General features: G+C 42.4%; 1 protein-coding gene across 3 annotated transcripts in view; it reads right to left on the bottom strand.

Moving 5' to 3' along the window:
• The window catches only part of TMLHE (trimethyllysine hydroxylase, epsilon), a 1,127,719-nt gene that overhangs the window by 481,351 nt on the left and 627,759 nt on the right, over positions 1–18,609 (bottom strand). The window lies entirely within an intron of this gene.

Here is an 18,609-nt window from a genome sequence, read left to right as displayed (position 1 = left end):
CCTCTGCCCAGACTATAAAGGTAGGTACTGCCACCAGAGCACTCCAAAGCCAGCTACTCTAAGGCTCTTACAAGGGTACCCAATTATTTACTTATTATTTATTTAATGACTTTTGTTGACTGGGAATGTCCATTGGGTCAGGAACCCATTTTCAGTGGAGGCCCGGGGAGAAAAGCTCCACAATTAACACAGAGAAAAAAATGAAGATGTAACAATATTGATAAACATAAACTACAATACTTATAATACTTCTAAAATTTATACTGAAAACCAAAAGAAGAAGTACTAAACTGGGAAACCACAAAGCGAGCTGACACCACAGGAACAAGGATAAAATTTAATGTTGAGCGCTTTTGTCACAAATTACAGTTGACTTCTCCAGAAAAAACAGAGCGTCTCCCCTCAGCTCCTTAAATACTCATTACAAAGACATCATTAACAGATGTGTGTTAAACATCATTTACATTTAAAGATACAGACTCCCTTTTTCTTACATGCAAAATTAAAAATCATGTTGCACTGTTTATGATATCTAATAATATTAAAAACGTCAAGCCTAAGATGTTAACATAAGTTATATGAAATGATAAAATGCTCTAATAATAATGTTGTAATAATATAATAATAAAAGTTAACAAATTACAAAAAAAAAATTGCTTTCAGTTTCAAAAAACTAGTCAATGAAACCATGTCATTCAGTCCTGGATTACTGTTGGCATTAACCCTCAATTGCCATAACAGTTCTTTATATTCAAGTAAATATTCTGTAGGGCCTCCTCTTTCATCCACCATAAGCTGTTCAAGTACTGTGAATTTGAAATTGTGACCTGGATAGGTACTGACATGTTTAGCCAGTGAATTTTTTAAATTCACTTTCCTAATGTCATATAAATGCTGGTAAATACGTGTTCGAAAGGCATTCTTGGTTTTGCCTATGTAAAAACAGGCACACGTCTGACAAATACCAGCATATATGGTTTCCACTGATTTGGGACATTGTTTTCAAGAATTGGTTTATTTTGTCAGGGGACCCAGATTTGAGAGAGAGAATTGGGGATGCCTCAGTGGTTGTGTATAGAAAGGACATCTGTGTTAAAAACATCTTAGAGAGGAAAAAAGGTGGTAATACCTTAGGAGAAACAAGGGAGAATGTCCAAATGTAGACAGTGTACCCACTGCAAATATATCTTGGAAGGTGATAGTGTATTCCTTAAAGGTTATGGATGGGTGAAACTACTATACAAGTACAATTGTAGTAGTAGGAATGTCATATATGCTGGTATTTGTCAGACGTGTGCCTGTTTTTACATAGGCAAAACCAAGAATGCCTTTTGAACACGTATTTACCAGCATTTATATGACATTAGGAAAGTGAATTTAAAATATTCACCGGCTAAACATGTCAGTACCTACCCAGTTCACAATTTCAAATTCACAGTACTTGAACAACGTACGGTGGATGAGAGAGGAGGCCCTATAGAATATTTACTTGAATATAAAGAACTGTTATGGCAACTGAGGGTTAATGCCAACAGTAATCCAGGACTGAATGACATGGTTTCATTGACTAGTTTTTTGAAATTGAAAGCATTTTTTTTATGTAATTTGTTAACTTTTATTACTATATTATTACAACATTATTATTAGAGCATTTTATCATTTCATATAACTTATGTTAACATCTTAGGCTTGAAGTTTTTAACATTATTAGATATCATAAACAGTGCAACATGACTTTCAGTTTTGTTTGTAAGAAAAAGTGAGTCTGTATCTTTAAATGTAAATGGTGTTTAACACACATCTGTTAATGAAGTCTTTGTAATGAGTATTTAAGGAGCTGAGGGGAGACGCTCTGTTTTTTCTTAAGAAGTCAACTGTAATTTGTGACGAAAGCGCTCAACATTAAATTTTATCCTTGTTCCTGTGGTGTCAGCTCGCTTTGTGGTTTCCCAGTTTAGTACTTCTAAAATTTAGACAAAAAGATTGGTAATCAGTACATAATATAATCGCAGATAACTAAATACAATCCAGTACATGAGTTTCTTATTAAATGTTGGCATTGCATAATATATGGCAGTTCTTGCAGAACAAATAGTGGTATTTTACCTGCATTACCAACATGGTAGTAGTCATTTGAACTGTGGATGTAGATTAGGATTAATTAGCGAAGGTTTATGGTGGCTTGATTGTTTTGCAGTTGCAAGAGAGGTTGTTTAGGAAATATGTTTTTAATGTTGATTTACATGTCTTTGTACAGTTTGGGTAATATGGGAGGGTAAGGAGTTCCACCGTTTTGCAATGCTGTGGGAGAAAGTACAGTTGTGTACACTTAACATAAATGTAGATGTTGTAGTGTATTCACTGTTGCAGTCAACACACTTGGGTTGTCTGCCTGCAGGTAGCCCTCAGTTGGCCCGAATACCAGAGACTCAGTATTTCTGCGTTGGTTGCTGTCGCTCCAGGACTGACGTCAGGTTGTCAGGGTATAAGAACAGGCAGCAGACGCTATTACATCAGTTTTTCATGCCCCAAATGTCAGGAGCCCTCCAAATAGGGAGCTAAATTATGGTGGGGGAAAACACCACCATTAAAAAGTAAATACAAATACCAATACCCCAGAAGGGGTGAGTAAAAGGCATAGAGAGGAGACAGAAAGAGAGAGAGATAGAAAAAACAGGGGGCTGGATGGAGGGAAAAGTACAGTTTTGTACCTACCATAAATGTAGATGTCCGATAGGTATGCATCTGCAGTCATCACATATGGGTTGTCCTGCCTCAGGCAGCCCTTCTGTCGGCCGGATTCCAAAGTCTGGGTCCGGCGTCGGCTGATGTCGCCCCTTCCCTGACGTCAGAGCGCCTGGGGTATAAAAGCGTCAGCTGACACCATCTTCCTCAGTTTTTCTTGCCCCAGATGCCAGGTGCCCTCTAAGGAAGGCTAAATTTGGAGAAATGCAATAAATTCCAAACATGCACAAAAATATACACATATACAAAAACAAATACACCATAATAGATAACCCCAGCTAGCTATGAGAGGGGAATGTACCCAAGAAATACCACAGAGGGGAAGGAGGGAGGGTAAACCTGACTGCAGATGCATACATATCGGACATCTACATTTATGGTAGGTACAAAACTGTACTATGTCCTTCAAGGATGCATCTGCAGTCATCACATATGGGTAGAATACCATAGCCAATCTGGGGGTGGAGGATCTAAGTAAAGGATGGTGTAGCTAAAATGCCCTGCAGGACTGCCGTAGCAAAGCCTGCTCTGGATCTGGAATATAAAGGTAAGTTGTAATGCTTGGAAAATGTATGCACGGAGCTCCATGTAGCAGCTTCTAAAATGTCCTTGGTAGCCACCCCTCTTAAGAAGGCTGTGGCTCTGGTCGAATGAGGTCTAATGTTAGCTGGCACAGTTTTTCCATGAAAGAAGTAACAGAACCAAACGCAATTCCCTATCCATTTTGAAATTGTCTGTTTTGAAATTGCTTTTCCTTGTGCACCAGCAGCATATGCTACAAACAACTGGTCAGTTTTTCTGTAATTTTTAGTTCTGTCCAAGTAATAGCGCAACTGTCTGTGTATGTCCAGGGTGTGCAGAAGCTTTTCCCCTTTGTTTTGTGGATTTGGAAAGAAGGTAGGCAGGTGAATAGCTTGGTTTAATGAGACCCTAGATACCACCTTTGGCATAAATGAAGGATTGGTTCTCAATGAGACTCTGTCTTGATGAAAAATAAGAAATGGCTGTACTGCCATGAGGGCCGGTAACTCAGATACTCTTCTTGCTGAGGTTATGGCCAGAAGGAAGGCAGTCTTCCAAGACAGGAACTGTAGTTCTGAAGATGCTGCTGGTTCAAAGGGAGGCAGTGTTAGTTTTTCCAACACGAAGTTAAGGTCCCAAGTAGGCAGTGGTGGTTTCCTTGGAGGATTGATGTTTTTAATTCCTCTTAGAAACTGTCTTAGCAGAGGATGAGAGAAGACAGGTGGATCAGTATTGTACTCTGCTGAAATTGCTGAAGCATGAATTTTAATGGAAGAGTAAGACAGGCCATTGTGGAGCATTTCTGCCAAATATTCCAGGATATGTGCCATGTTCATAACTGTTGCATCTAGGCCCTTTGAGGTGCTCCAGGTGTGAAATCTTTTCCATTTTGCTGAGAATGCCTTTCTTGTGGAAGGCCTGCGAGCTTCCATGATGATATCCCTCACTCTCTTGGATAGCGTAGCCTGGTGATGAGTCAAGGTATTTTCCAGGCAGCTAGTTGTAATGTTTTCAGGTTGGAATGCAGAGTTTTGTAATTGTGCTGTGTCAGGAGAAGCGGCCATTGTGGCAGAAGCCATGGTTTTGTCCGTGACATGCTCTTTAGCAATGGGTACCAGTGCTGTCTTGGCCAGTCTGGAGCTATCAGAATCACTCTTGGCTGCTCTGCCCTGATCTTCAGTAAGACCTTGGCCATTAATGGAAGAGGTGGGAATGCATACACTGTTAGAGCTCTCCAGCTGAAAGAGAGGGCGTCCACTTTCCACGCTTGTGGGTGGTATGTCCTTGAGCAGAATTTCTCCAGCTGCTGATTGTGTGGGGAGGCAAAGAGGTCTATGTCCGGTCTCCCCCATGATTGTGTTATCTGATGGAAGATGTCTGGGTGCAGCATCCATTCGTGTGCATCCATGATGTTCCTGCTTAAGCTGTCCGCCAGTATATTGTCCTTTCCTGGTACAAACTGGGATTGCAGCTGTATATTGAGAGTCAAGGAAAGTTCCCATAGATTCATTGCCAGTCTGCAAAGAGGGTAGGAATGGGTGCCTCCTTGCTTGTTTATGTACCACATAACTGTAGTGTTGTCTGTCCTTATTAGCAGGTGGCCTTGATGTAGAAATAACTTGAAGGCCTCGATTGCATGTATCACTGCCAGCATTTCCTTTTGGTTTATGTGCATGCGTAGCTCTTTTTGTGACCATAGTCCTTGAATGCATCTTCCTTCCATGTGCTCCCCATCCGTGGTCTGAAGCGTTCGTTGTAATGGTTTGGCTGGCTATTGGTTTGCTGAAGGGCAAACCCCTGTTTGACTGGCTTGCTTGAGCCCACCACAGAAATTCCCTTTGAAGGCATGGGATGAGTGGTATCAAAGTTTCCAAGCTGTGACTGTGCTGAGTCCATAAACTCCTTAGGTACCATTGGAGTTTCCTCATATGTAGCCTTGCTTGAGGAATCAGAAGAATGCAAGAAGCCATGTAACCCAGGGCCTGCAGGATTTTCCTTGCAGTCAGCTGAGTTTGTCTTGTCAGATTCTTGAAGTAATCCGGTAGTTGGTTTTGCTTTTCTTCTGTGAGGAAAGCCATTTGGGTGGTTGTGTCTAGATCCGCACCCAGAAAAGTTATTCTTTGGGATGGTACAAGTCTTGACTTGTGAATGTTGACTGTATATCCCAAGGCCTGAAGAAGATAGATGGCATAATTCAAGTGTTTTACCAAAATTTGTTGACTGTCCGCTTGTATAAGGCAGTCATCCAGATACGGGTATATTTGCATCCCCTGAAATCTGCAGTGTGCAATTACTGATGCTGGGCATTTCGTGAATACTTTGGGTGCAGTAGATAAGCCAAAGGGCAATGCTGAGAATTGATAATGCTCTGAACCTGCAAGAAATCTGAGGTGTCTTCTGCAGCTTTGTCTGATAGGGACATGCAGGTATGCCTCCTTGAGGTCCAGAGTTACGAGCCAAGACCCCTTGCCCAGCATGGGAAGGAGTTGCTGTAGAGTCAGCATTTTGAATTTTGGCACAATGAGATAAGTATTTAGTGCGGACAAGTCGAGAATAGGCCTCCATTGCTTTTCTTTTCTTGGAACAAGGAAGAGTCTGGAATAAAATCCTCGGCCTTGTTCTGCGAGAGGAACCTTTTCTATTGCTTTCATTTTCATTAAGTTGGAGATTTGTTTCAAAGCCTCTGCCTTTTGGATTTGGTGGCAGGTCTGGCATGCCTTTTCTTTTCGGTAATGTGTGGAAATGGAACCTGTATCCTTTGTCTATTATTTGTAGTGTCCATTTGTCCCTTGTAATAATGTGCCAATTTTCTGAAAATAAGGTAAGCTTTCCGCCCAAAGGTGCTTCCAATTGAGCCCTGGTTGGCGGTGTCAAAGTAAAGTCATTGAGTCTGTCCTTGTGCAGCAGTTGTAGGCCCTGCACTACCTCCCTGGTTGGGATGCTGCCATTGACGTCCTCTGTAGGAGCCTCTAGCTTGCCCTCTACCTCTGGCACGCCTGTTCTTGCCTCTCTGAAATCTGTCTGTGTCTGGAAAGGACCAGTTCTTGGAAGGCCAATTTCTGCTGAATCTTGGTGGTTGGACTTGCATAAAATCTTTGACTGTTTGTACAGATTTTGCCTTTTCTTCAAATTTCTTTAAGACCTCCTGAGCAGTGGAGCCAAATAACTTTTGCTTTACCAGTGGAGCATCCAGAAGCTTTGCTTTAACATGGTCTGGCAGAGATTGCTCCTTCAGCCAAGCATGCCTACGTATGACTGCACCTGTCATAGCTGACCTACATGAAGCTTCCAATGCATCATAACCACACTACAAGAAATGGTTGCTAACCTGTTAAGAGTTATGTACCAGATCCTGAAGTGATTTGCGATCTAGGGGTTCAGGTGAAGACAGCTTTTTATGCAATTCATCTAACAAATATTCTTGGTACTGTATCATATGAAATTGACAGTTTAAAGCCCTCATAGAAAGGGTAGCAGAAGTATACACTTTTTTACCCCATCGCTCTAAAGCCCTGGACTCCCTTTCAGAGGGGAGTGGATTTTTTGTAGTGACAGCTGCAACCCCTTTAGGGCCCTGGGAAATAGTTTCTGGATCAGCAGAGTGGGCCTTGTAAAGGAAAAGATGTGATTCCGGGACCCTGTAGTACCTATCGGGTTTGGCAGGAGCCGGAGGAAGAGTGTCAGGGGTTGTGCTAGATTCAGAGTACACATCATCAATGACATCCAAAACAGGGGGAATAGCCAAAGGTCTATGCTGAGGCAAATGCAAGAATGTCCTTAATCTCTTCCTGGAATCAGAGAATTCCTGGCCCTGCCATTGGAAATGCTCCCTCATAGTGTGCAGAGTTTCCCCAAAAGACAGTTCTTCAGGAGGGGAGTCCGAAGGGATAGATTCCTCTGCATCTGAATCCTTGTAGGCCGAAAAAGCCTCCTCCTGGTAGTCCGAGAGAGCAGAGCCATCAGAGGCCTCATCTGAGGAGAGGGGATCAGAGGGCTCAACCCTGGGCCTTTTTTCTGTAGGAGGTTGAGAGCCCCTGTCCGGATGAGGCTGAGAGCCCCTAATTAATGAAATAAGGTCCTCTGCTAGACTAAGGATCTGAGAACCTGTAGTGGGTCCCTGAGGGATAACCCTGGGAGGCATAGATTTTGAGTGTTTAGCAGCTTTAGCCCTAGAGAATGCCTTAATAGACATGGATGCAGGAGGCCTGGCTGCACCACGTGCTGGTGTAGTTTTGTCTAAGGGAATGGTGTCGGAAGGTTCCGGGACACCAGATTCCAATGGAGATTCAACAACCGATACAGTAGTGGCCTCCGGGGCCGAGGTTGTCGGTTGTACGGTTTCGGTGGACGGTAGTACCAAGGACTCGGTTTCAGCCGAGACCGAGATACTCGCGGTAGGCCTGGCCGTGGTTTCAGCCGAAACCGCGGACCGCGTGTGTCAGTCCTTGTCCTTCCGTTTCTTTATTAAATGTGAAGTCGGAGTCTCCGACGGCATTTTGTAAGCAAAACTAGCCCCAAAAAATTCCTCTGCAAACTCCAACCGACGTCTTAGAGTGCGTCGGTTGAAGGAAGCACAGGCGGAACAGGCCGAGACGTCGTGGTCTGGGCCTAGGCAAGGTAGGCAGTAAGAGTGGAAATCCTTATGAGGTATTTGTTTCCCACAAGTTAAGCAATTATTAATTTTATCTGACATCGGCTGAGGCAAGAAAGAGTCCCCAACGGGGTACTTAGCTTTTGAAGTCTTCGGTTTAGCTGAATTACAGGAGCTGGCCGACCGGCACTTGCGAACTGCTTCTGCTTCGGGCACCACGCGGCAAGAAAGACTGAGGAAGATGGCATCGGCTGACGCTTTTATACCCCAGGCGCTCTGATGTCGGGGAAGGGGCGACATCAGCCGACGCCGGACCCAGACTTTGGAATCCGGCCGACCGAAGGGCTGCCTGAGACAGGACAACCCATATGTGATGACTGCAGATGCATCCTTGAAGGACATCCAGGACTGCAATAGTGAATACACTTGAACATCTACATTTATGGTAAGTGTACACAACTGTACTATGTTCTTCGTGTTTCACTGTTGCAGTCATCACATTTGGGTGGATTTCCAAAGCTGAAGAAGGCAGTCAAGAAGAGTTAGGGCTGGCAAGTATGCCTTGCAGGACTGCTGTAGAAAAACCTGCCCTGGATTTGGAAAAGATAGGCAGGTGGTAATGCTTGGTGAAGGTGTGCACAAAACTCCAGGTAGCAGCTTCCAGGATGTCCCTGGTGAGGAGTCCCCTGAGAAATGCTGCAGAAGTAGATGTTGCCCTAGTGGAATGTGTTCTGACCCCCTGAGGGGTTGGTTTCCCACGGTGCTTGTAGCAGAAATGGATGCAGTGTGTTGTCCATTTGGAAATCATTTGTTTTTAAATGGCCTTGCCTTCTGCTCCTGTTGCAAAGCTGACTAAAAATTCGTCAGATTTTCTGAAAGGCTTAGTCCTATCAAGGTAGAATCTGAGCTGTATGTGCACATCCAAGGAGTGCAGGATCTTTTCCTCTTTATTTTGAGGCTTAGGGAAGAAGGTTGGCAAATGGATGGATTGGTTGAGAGCCACACTGGACACCACCTTAGGCATAAAGGAAGGGTTAGTCCTGAAGGAAACCCTGTCAGCATGGAAAATAATGAAGGGTTCCACAGCCATCATTGCTTGTAGCGCAGACACACTTCTAGCTGAAGTGATGTCTAGAAGCAAGGCTGTTTTCCAAAAGAGGAATTTTAACCATGCTGACGCAACAGGTTTAAAAGGGAGAAGCGTGAGCTTTTCCAGTACAAAGTTAAGGTCCCAAGCAGGGGTGGGTGCTCTCCTTGGTAGCCTTAAGTTATTTGCCCCTCTCAGGAACTGTTTGATCAGAGGATGCGAAAAGAGAGGTGGTTTAGTGTCGTAATGAGCAGAAATGGCTGAGGCATGTATCTTAATGGAAGAGAAGAACAGGCCTTTGTGGAGTAGCTCTGCTAAGTAATCCAGAATTAGAGGCAGGGAGGGCAGAGTTGTGTCCTCTCCCTTGGATTGAATCCATGAGCAGAACCTTTTCCATTAATCAGCATAGGATTTTCTTGTACTGGGTCTTCTGGCTTCAAGAATCACGTCCAGCCCTGCTTGCTTAAGGTGACTGGGGGAGAATTCAAGGAATAAGCTAGGCTGCAAGATTTAGGGTTTGCAGTTTTGGATGCAAAATCTGTCCCTCCTGCTGAGAGAGCAGGGTTGGGGTCTGGTGTAGGTGCCAGGGTGGCACCAGTGTCAGGTTGCGCAGGAGTGGGTACCCATGCTGGCATGGCCAGTCTGGGGCAATCAGAACTGCCTTTGGCCTGTCTTGTTTTATCTTGAGTAATACTCTTGAGAGAAGTGGCAGAGGGGGAAAGGCATAGATTGAGAGCTTTTCCCACTGAAAAGATAGGGCATCCACTTTCCAGGCCCTGCTGTGAGGATTCCTGGTGCAGAATTTGCTGTGCTGGTGGTTGTATGGGGAGGCAAATAGATCTACCTCTGGGGTCCCCCATTTCTGGATCAGAAGGTTGAAGGTGCTGGGCTCCAATTGCCACTCATGTGGGTCTAGGAGATTTCTGCTTAAGTCGTTTGCCAGTGAGTTTTGTTTGCCTGGCAGGAATTGAGCTTGTAGATGGACTTGAATATCCAAGGCCGTGTTCCACAGGGCCATGGCTAACCTGCAGAGTGGGTAGGAACGGGTTCCCCCCTGCTTGTTGATGTACCACACGACTGTGGTGTCGTCTGTTTTTATTAGCAGTTGTCCTGGAAAGAATAGGGATCTGAAAGCTGTCAGGGCATTCTGTACAGCTAGCATCTCTTTTTGGTTGATGTGAAGATGAATCTGGCTTGGGCTCCAGTGGCCCTGAATACATTTGCTGTCCATGTGAGCCCTTCAGGCATAGTCTGATGAGTCTGTGGTTAGGGTCTGGGTGGACTGGGGTTGAATAAAAGGCAGTCCCTTGTTGCGGCTGCATGCATCTGCCCACCAAAGGAACTCTGTCCTTAGAAAGAGTATGATAGGAATGACTGTTTTCAGGTCTTGGGAATGTTGGCACCAAAGACCTTTTAAGTAGCATTGAAGTTTCCTCATATGCAGTCTTGCATATGGAATTAACAGTATGCATGAGGCTATGAACCCTAGGGCTTGCAGTATTTTTCTTGCGGATAGCTGGGTTCTGGTGGCCACTTGTTTGAAGTAGTCTGTCAGATAAGACTTGTTTTTCTGAAGTGAGGAATGCCATCTGGGAAGTTGTGTCAAAGCTTGCTCCCAGGAATACTTGACTGGGTACTACTTTTGATTTGTTTTCATTGATGGTGTACCCCAAAGAAGTGAGAAGGTTTTTTTTACAAATGTCAGGTGCTGCAGCAGCAATTCGTGACTGTCCGCCTGAATCAGGCAGTCGTCCAAGTACGGGTAAATCTGGATATTTCTCTGTCTGCAATATGCAATGGCTGGAGTCAGGCATTTTGTGAATACCCTTGGTGCAGTTGATAAGCCAAAGGGAAGTGCAGAGAACTGATAATGCATAGATCCTGCCCTGAAATGTAGATATTTCCTGCATGACTCCCTTATGGGGATGTGCAGATAAGCTCCTTTTAAGTCTAGGGTGACTAACCAGGCATCCTTGGATAGCATAGGAAGAAGCTGTTGCAGGGTAAGCATTTTGAATTTAGGTACCACCAGGAAGGTGTTGAGAATTGAAAGATCCAGGATTGGGCACCATGAGCCCTCTTTCCTGGGTACCAGGAAGAGTCTGGAGTAGAATCCTTGACCCCTCTGTTCTACTGGAACCGGCTGAATAGCTCTGACATTGAGCAGGGAAAGTATTGGTTTTGAGCCTCTGTCCAATATTTTGGAGGAAGGTCTGGAAGCCGGCTTGGGGGTGGCAGTGAATGGAAATAAAATTTGTACCCCTGGGAAAAAATGTTGAGGACCTGAGTGATGGACATCCAGTTTTTTGTATGAAGGGCAAGTTTTCCTCCCAGGGGCACAAGCAATTGGGCAGGGCTGGGACGTGGAGTAAAGAAGTCATTGTGAGCTTTTTCTGTAAGGAGGTGGCTTACCACTCCCTGCTTTAGGAGTGGGCACTCCATTGCTTAGATCTCTGTACTGTAGACTGAGTTGTCTCTTTCCCCTGGGTCTGGTTTGAGAAGGCCTGGAGGGGGCTGGAAAGGACCAGTGTTTAGAAGGGCAATGCCTACTGAATGTAGGGGGTTGCACTTGTCAGAATTCTTTAACAGTCAGCATAGACTTAGCTTTTTCTTCCATCTTTTTAAGAACCTCTTCTGCTTTGGTGCCAAACAAACAGTCCTTATTCCAAGGAGCGACTAGTAACTTTGATTTGACGTGGTCTGGCAAGGTCTACTCCTTCAGCCAACCATGTCTTCTCAGTACAGAACCAGTGACTGCTGCCTGGTAAGATGCTTCTAGGGCATCAAAGCCACATTGCAAAGTATGCTTACTGACTTGGCTTGCAGAGTGCATAAGCTCCTGCAAATCTTTATTTTCTGCACAGTCTGAAAAGGTTGCCACTTTTTGTTTAATGAGTTCCATAATATGTTGCTGGTACTTCAGCAAGTGAAACTGGCAATTCAATGCCCTAACAGCAAGAGTTGCAGAGGTACATACCTTTTTGCCCCATCTGTCCAAAGCTCTGATATCCCTGTCCGAAGAAAGGGGTGGGATTCTTGGCTGTAGTAGCACAGCTATAGGGTCCAGGTCTCAGTCTAGCTGGATAAGCTAAAACCTCCAGTACCATCTCTGTCCAACCAGTGCTTCGTGTCCCTGCCAAGTAGCTGATACAACACACAAACACACACACACTTTGAGATAAGTATTTAAACTACTTCACAGACACTCCTGGGAAAGGCTGACACAGATTCTCCAGCTGTGCCCCTTTACCCAGACTATACGGTATTAATTACTGCCACCACCCAACTAATAATATCAGCTACTAGAAGGCCCTTAAAAGGGAGTCAATTATTACTGTGTAATATTATTATCCAATGGTAGTATGACTAACAGTCAATGCTTACGTTAGAGTGGCCTATTACAATAACCTCTATAAATATGCACTGTACTCTAGAGCTTATCTCTACACAAATCAGCCACAGGTAGACAGTTTTAAAAATATTTAATAATAAATAATTAAAACACAAGACAAAACTACTACACCACAGAGATATCTAAAAGTTCAGAGATCACACAGAAACTTAAAATAATACAGTAGGACAGGTCTGATTTCAAAGAAAAATACCTAATTAATCTTTACTAGCTTTAACTATTCCTACAAGAAATCACAGTGCTAAAACTTACATGTGAGCACAAGGCAGAGTGCTGATACGTTGGATATCAAGATCAAAATGCTCAATCTCTTGTGAGAAACAGTATTTAAACATTTCTAACAAACATGTCTCTAAGGCCCTTCCAAAATTACATCATTTTTGACACTTAGGTTTTCCCAGTATTAATATTGCATCATCTTAACACCTGGTCTGAGTTCTCAGGCCACAAACTGCATTATTTAGCAATCTAACACCTACTCAGAAACTTACAACAATACAAGTCATTTCACATATACATTCTAGCAGAAACTAGAGCAATAAAGCACCTTCCACATCTAAATTCTGGTCATAAACTTTAGCCTTAAAACAATGGGAATGAAACCTTCATCCAGACACACTGGAACCAACTTGTACAACATTAAAGAGATTCATAAGATCTTTTCAATTTCAAAAGACACATTTGAAATTGCCTGGCTTGGTTTTCCTTACAGCAGATGGTAATGTTGCAACACTCTTGAAGTTCACATTTTACAGTGTTTTCTTTCATTTAAAAACACAAGCCTGTATTTTACGTTTATTTATACAGTTGATAGAATTATGTATCAAATTCTATTTGATTAGGCTGGCAGCCTTCACCCATCTCTCCACAATCGTCACAAGGGCCCTGGGAAATGATCTCCAGGTCAGCAGTAGGATTCTTGAAAAGAAATTTGTGAGTGTCAGGCACTCTGTAGTACCTGTCTGGCTTCCTAGGGGCAAGAGGTAAAGTGTCAGGAGTAAGACTAGATTCCATAAAAACATCATCCACAACATCCAGGACAGGGGGTATAGCTAAAGGTGTGTGTTGAGGCAACTCAAGAAATTCTCTGAGTCTCTTTTTGGACTGAGGATAGTCTTGGCATTCCCAGTGGAAATGCTCTCAAAGTATGCAAGGTTTCACCAAAAGAAAAATCCTCTGGAGGGGAGGCAGAGGGAATGGATTCCTCTGCATCTGAATCCTCATAGGTAGATAAGGGCAGTTCTTCATAATCAGAAATCTCAGAGTCATCGGACTCCTCATCTGTAGAAGCTGAAGGGGAGTGGATTCTTTGTCTCTTTGCAGGGGAAGGCTGACTTACCCTAATCAGCATAATAAGGTCTTCAGCCATTCTAAGCATTTGTTTTTGTGACATGGGAGCATAAGCATGCTCTTTGGTTGTCAGTTTTCTAGGTGTAGTGCATACTCTAGGCATAAGAAACTCGGTAGTTTTTGTTAAAGAAGTCATCGGTTTGATTCGAACATCAGTTGAGCGAAAAACTGCCTCAGAAGCTGGTGCATGCACAGCGGCTCTGGACCCATCCAAGGTAGAGACATCCACAAGTTCCATAGTCAAAGAAGTGTCTCGTAGCATACCGGACTCTGAATGGGTCTCAGTAGAGGCCTGCAAATCCATTGAAGCAGGCAACAGGGGCTGTAAAAACGCCTGAGTACTGGAGGACTGGCGACTAGCTTAATGGAAGCGTCGTTGGCAGTTTTGGACCTATGCGGTCTGTCTCTGTCTTTATCCTTACATTTTTTCACAATATCGGTAGTCGGATGGCTTACCAAAGCCATTTCAGAATACGGAGATAGAGAGCTAAAGAATTTAGTGACAAAGAGAGCCCGACGCAAATGGTTTGGGCGTTAAACAAGGCACAAAACCGATAGCGAGGGACATCGTGGTCTGTGCCTAAACAAGTGACACAGTAAGAATGAAAATCTCTGTGAGGTACTTGCTTTCCACAGGCAAGACAATTGTTAACTTTTGCTGACATCGTTTAGAACAAGAAAAAAGGATCCCCAACGGGGTACTTAGCTTTAGAAGACTTCAGGATTATTCAATTCGTAATGAAAATTCAGGTAGCAGCTGACCGGCACTTGCAAACTGCTTCTGCTTCGGGCTCCTCGGCAAGAAAGACTGATGTAATGGAGTCGGCTGCCTGTTCTTATACCCCTGACGACCTGACACAAGTCCTGGAGCGACAGCAACCAACACAGAGATACTAAGTCTCTGGTATTCGGACCAACTGAGGGCTACCTGCAGGCAGATAACCCAAGTGCGATGACTGCAAACATTGTCCAGCTCTTTTATTGAGTTTGGTTACACTTAAGGGAAATTTGTTAGAGGATCTAAATGTAGTGTAGGAGTATAAGTTTGTAGTACAGAGGAGAGTGCTGGGCAGGTATTTGGTTTATAAATTAGTTTATGGGCTAGCATTAATTGGGTATAACAGAGGTAGTTTGGGGAATTCGAGCCAATTCCAATCAGAGATTGCTTGGCAGTGGTGTGAGCGGTTAGGCTTTCCTGAGGCAAATATAGCTATTTTATAGTAGCAAGATTGAAGTTTGTTGCTGAGGGATGAGTGAAGGTTAGTAAAGATGGCATTACCGTATAGAAGGGAAGGGATGAGTAAGGTATTTGCCAGTTTTGTTTTGGTGCGATTGTCAAAGTAGAGTTTATGACAATAAAGTTTGCCTAATTTAAAGAGCGTTTTCTTTACTGCGTTAAGAATGTGTGATTCAAAGGTGAGTTTGTCTATTGTAATGCCTAGTAGTTTTCAGATTTTACTATTTCTATTCTGTCCTTAGAAAAGCTTTTGAAATCTATATCTGGTGGTTTTCTACAGAAGAGTAGAAGTATTTGTTTTGGCATTTATCAGCAGTTGTGCATTATTTAGCCATGATTCTATTTCTGTAAATGCATTTTGAGTAACTGTGAGGAGGTCAGAAAAATTGTTTGAGGCAGACATTACTGATGAATCATCGGCATATTGGATAATATTACCCAGTTGGGAGGCTTTGTGAAGGTCGTTGATAAAGATATTGAAGAGTAGTGGTCCTAGAATGGAACCCTGTGGGACTTCTATGCTATCTGACAGTCAGTATGCCATCTTACTGATTGTTGCCTTTTGTTTAGGTACGACGTAAACAGATTCGGGGAAGCAACCAAGTTTTGTTAGTTGGAGTATAAGTTTACTGTGTCAAAAGCCTTAGATAGATCCAGTAAGATTACTGAAGTAGGGTGATCAGTATCTGAGTAAAATTAATACTTTTACAAATAGTAGTATTTGACCAATGCAGCAAGGCCACAGTGTCACTAAACAAATGTAAGTACTCTCAAAAGTTAAAATATTATCTAAAAGGCCAGCTGCAATGAAAAGTTTAAATATATTTAACAATAATGAATAATAAAAGAACATGAAAATACTAAATATCTATTTACAATAAACACCAGAGTTTCATATCACAGGAAATATTAAAAATAAAACTGATGGAAAGATTCACACAGATACAGAAAAACAATACTTAACTAATCTCACTATATTTTCCTGACTGATCAAAATAATTACTGTTACAAAATTCACTTACTAGAGCATGGCAAGATGAAGTGTGTGAGTGGTCTTCCTTCCTTGTCAGGTTTCAAAACAGATTACCCTGAGACGTCTGTGTCAGGTTTCAAAACAGATTACCCTGAGACTTCTGTCTCACCAAGTATTACTACATCATTTCAGTGCTGGACTACAGAATAACATCATATACATCTGGTCATCTGACTGTGGTTCCAATATTTAGTACTATATATACAGAGTTTTGGTGAGATGGGTTATAGTATCTGGAAGCTATAAAACCATTTCAAAACTTCCACCTTTCCAGGGTAGCAATTAGTTCGTCCCTAACGACAACATAGTAGGACTCCTAGTCTTGGTTTTCACAGACGTTTTGTCTCTGGCTGCCCTCAGTTTATGGTCTAAACCAGGTAAGTTAATTTCAGACTATTTTTCAAAATTAGCTGGACTGAAATTAACCTCTTCTCTTCCAGTATCCTCTGTTACAATATATTCATTTCAACAGTTACAATGCAGTATGGCATACAGGTGTATTTCTTTTCGGTCCAGCAGATCCCACTGATGGCCCATTTTTAACACAAGCAGTTTTATAAGTATATTTTCAAAACAAGCATCTGTACAAATCAGCTTGATATACAAATGACAAATAATAACACTAGCTAGTTATGTTGGAATATGTTACACATTCACTGCCATTCTCTCCTGGCATGGCTGGCAATACCTCACATCATCACAACAGTGATTACGTATTACATTAAGAATAACAATACATACATAAATAAAGTTATGGACATGCAAAGGGTTATACTTCTGTAAGTATGCAAATTAGATTCAAGACATCAGCTGGGAATTTGCTCCCAAATTCAACAGCTTTCTAATGACACAGTAAGAAGGTAATGTATACTGCTATTTTTTGCTATTTTTTGCCATTACAGAAGCTAAGCAAATTTAGCATAATATATTCAAATATCAAAAGCATGTCTGTTAGATGGTATCAGTGGCAGCATTATGTGAAATAATGTTCTGTATAAGATTTGTTCACCTGTAAGCCACATAGGTTTTATGAAAATATTGCTGATAGTAAAACTCTTTTATCAAATATTTATATGACAGAATCTCTTCACATTACTAACCACATTTTAATGTCATTTTTATTCCTAACGTTCACTGCCTTTTTTTTGTTTGTTTACTAACACCATGTAGTGCGGCAAGGGTGAGGCAAAGGGGGGGGGCAGACCCCAGGCATAAATGATTAAGGGGCACGATCAAGAGTTTCTGTATTCAGAAGTGCCTTTTTTCCCCTGTGGGGGTGTACATCTTGTTAAGTGCGCTATCGAGGGTTCCTGTATTCAGAAGTGCTTTTTTCTCTGAGGGAGTATATCTGGCTGCTACAGGAAGCTGATTTCTACTTTCTATAGTAAAAGCCAAAGTCCTTTAGTCTTTTTTTTGTTGTCGGGATGAAGCTCTATTTCAGGGACATGCACGGGTGCTAAATGAACTAGTTATGGCTCTGCTAACACCCACAGCATGTCTGATGGCAAGACCATGACACATTATTAATGTAAACATGAAAAAATGTCAAATTTGCATTAAATCTGCAAACATGAAAAATGTCACTTTTTCATAAAATTTTGCAAAACCACTTTAAAACTCCATACAGGTACCCTTCATGTTGACCATTTCACTATGCATGCTTAGCAAATCCCGTTACCTTGTAGATGCCAGCTTGCTGCCTTAGGTATGGCTATGTATCTGTTCAAGGACTTAGATTAAAGAAAGGAAATCCTTCAGGTAGAATTAACGGCAGCTACTGGGAGGGAATACTCCAGGCTTTGGGAGCTGGACACTTTCAGCTATAGCAAATCCTGAAGTGGAGTGAGGAAGTTACTTATTCCAAAGCAGACATTCAGTTGAGAAAGACCTCTAGTCACTACTGGTTTTGAGTGTTGTTGAAAGGAGAAACTTGGGTCAACTCCAGGCTTTGGGATTTGGACACTTTCAGCTATAGCAAATCCTGAAGTGGAGTGAGGAAGTTACTTATTCCAAAGCAGACATTCAGTTGAGAAAGACCTCTAGTCACTACTGGTTTTGAGTGTTGTTGAAAGGAGAAACTTGGGTCAAGAAAAAGTATGAGGTATCTCTTTAATGTTGGACCTCTGAAAAAAATACTATACACATTTTGGTCTGTTTTGCTAAATGGAACTGTTATTTTCGCATTAAAGTAAAAAAGCTGAATGGTATATACCTTTTTTGGGGAGGGTATTGATGGTATGACTAATGTGCTTTATGCGATTCCACAGTAGGTTAAATTTTTTTTGTAGTTTGGGCTAGAGCAAGAAGGAATTTATCAGAAACAAGAACATTTCATCTGTGCACACTGTAATACTGGACGAAGGAATGTCATCAGGGAGGTTATTAATGTATAGGGAGAAAAACATGCATCTTGCACAGGGCCATGAGGGACAAAAGAAGTTAAGTAAGCTGTAGGCAAAGTGTGACCTCCAAGGACAACTTGTACGTTTCTGATTAGGGTAACTTGTTAAGCAGTTGGCTGAAGTTTAGTGCTTGGAGTTGTTTTAATGAAGGTGACATGCTTTGACATTGAAGGCACTTGTCATATATAAAGAAGTCATGTACTCACCATAATGTTCCATCTGAGTAGTTA

This window comes from Protopterus annectens, chromosome 15.part0 (assembly GCF_019279795.1).
Source record: "Protopterus annectens isolate FY-2018-M chromosome 15.part0, PAN1.0, whole genome shotgun sequence".
Classification (NCBI taxonomy): domain Eukaryota; kingdom Metazoa; phylum Chordata; order Ceratodontiformes; family Protopteridae; genus Protopterus; species Protopterus annectens.
This window is presented reverse-complemented; position numbering and strand designations above follow the sequence as displayed.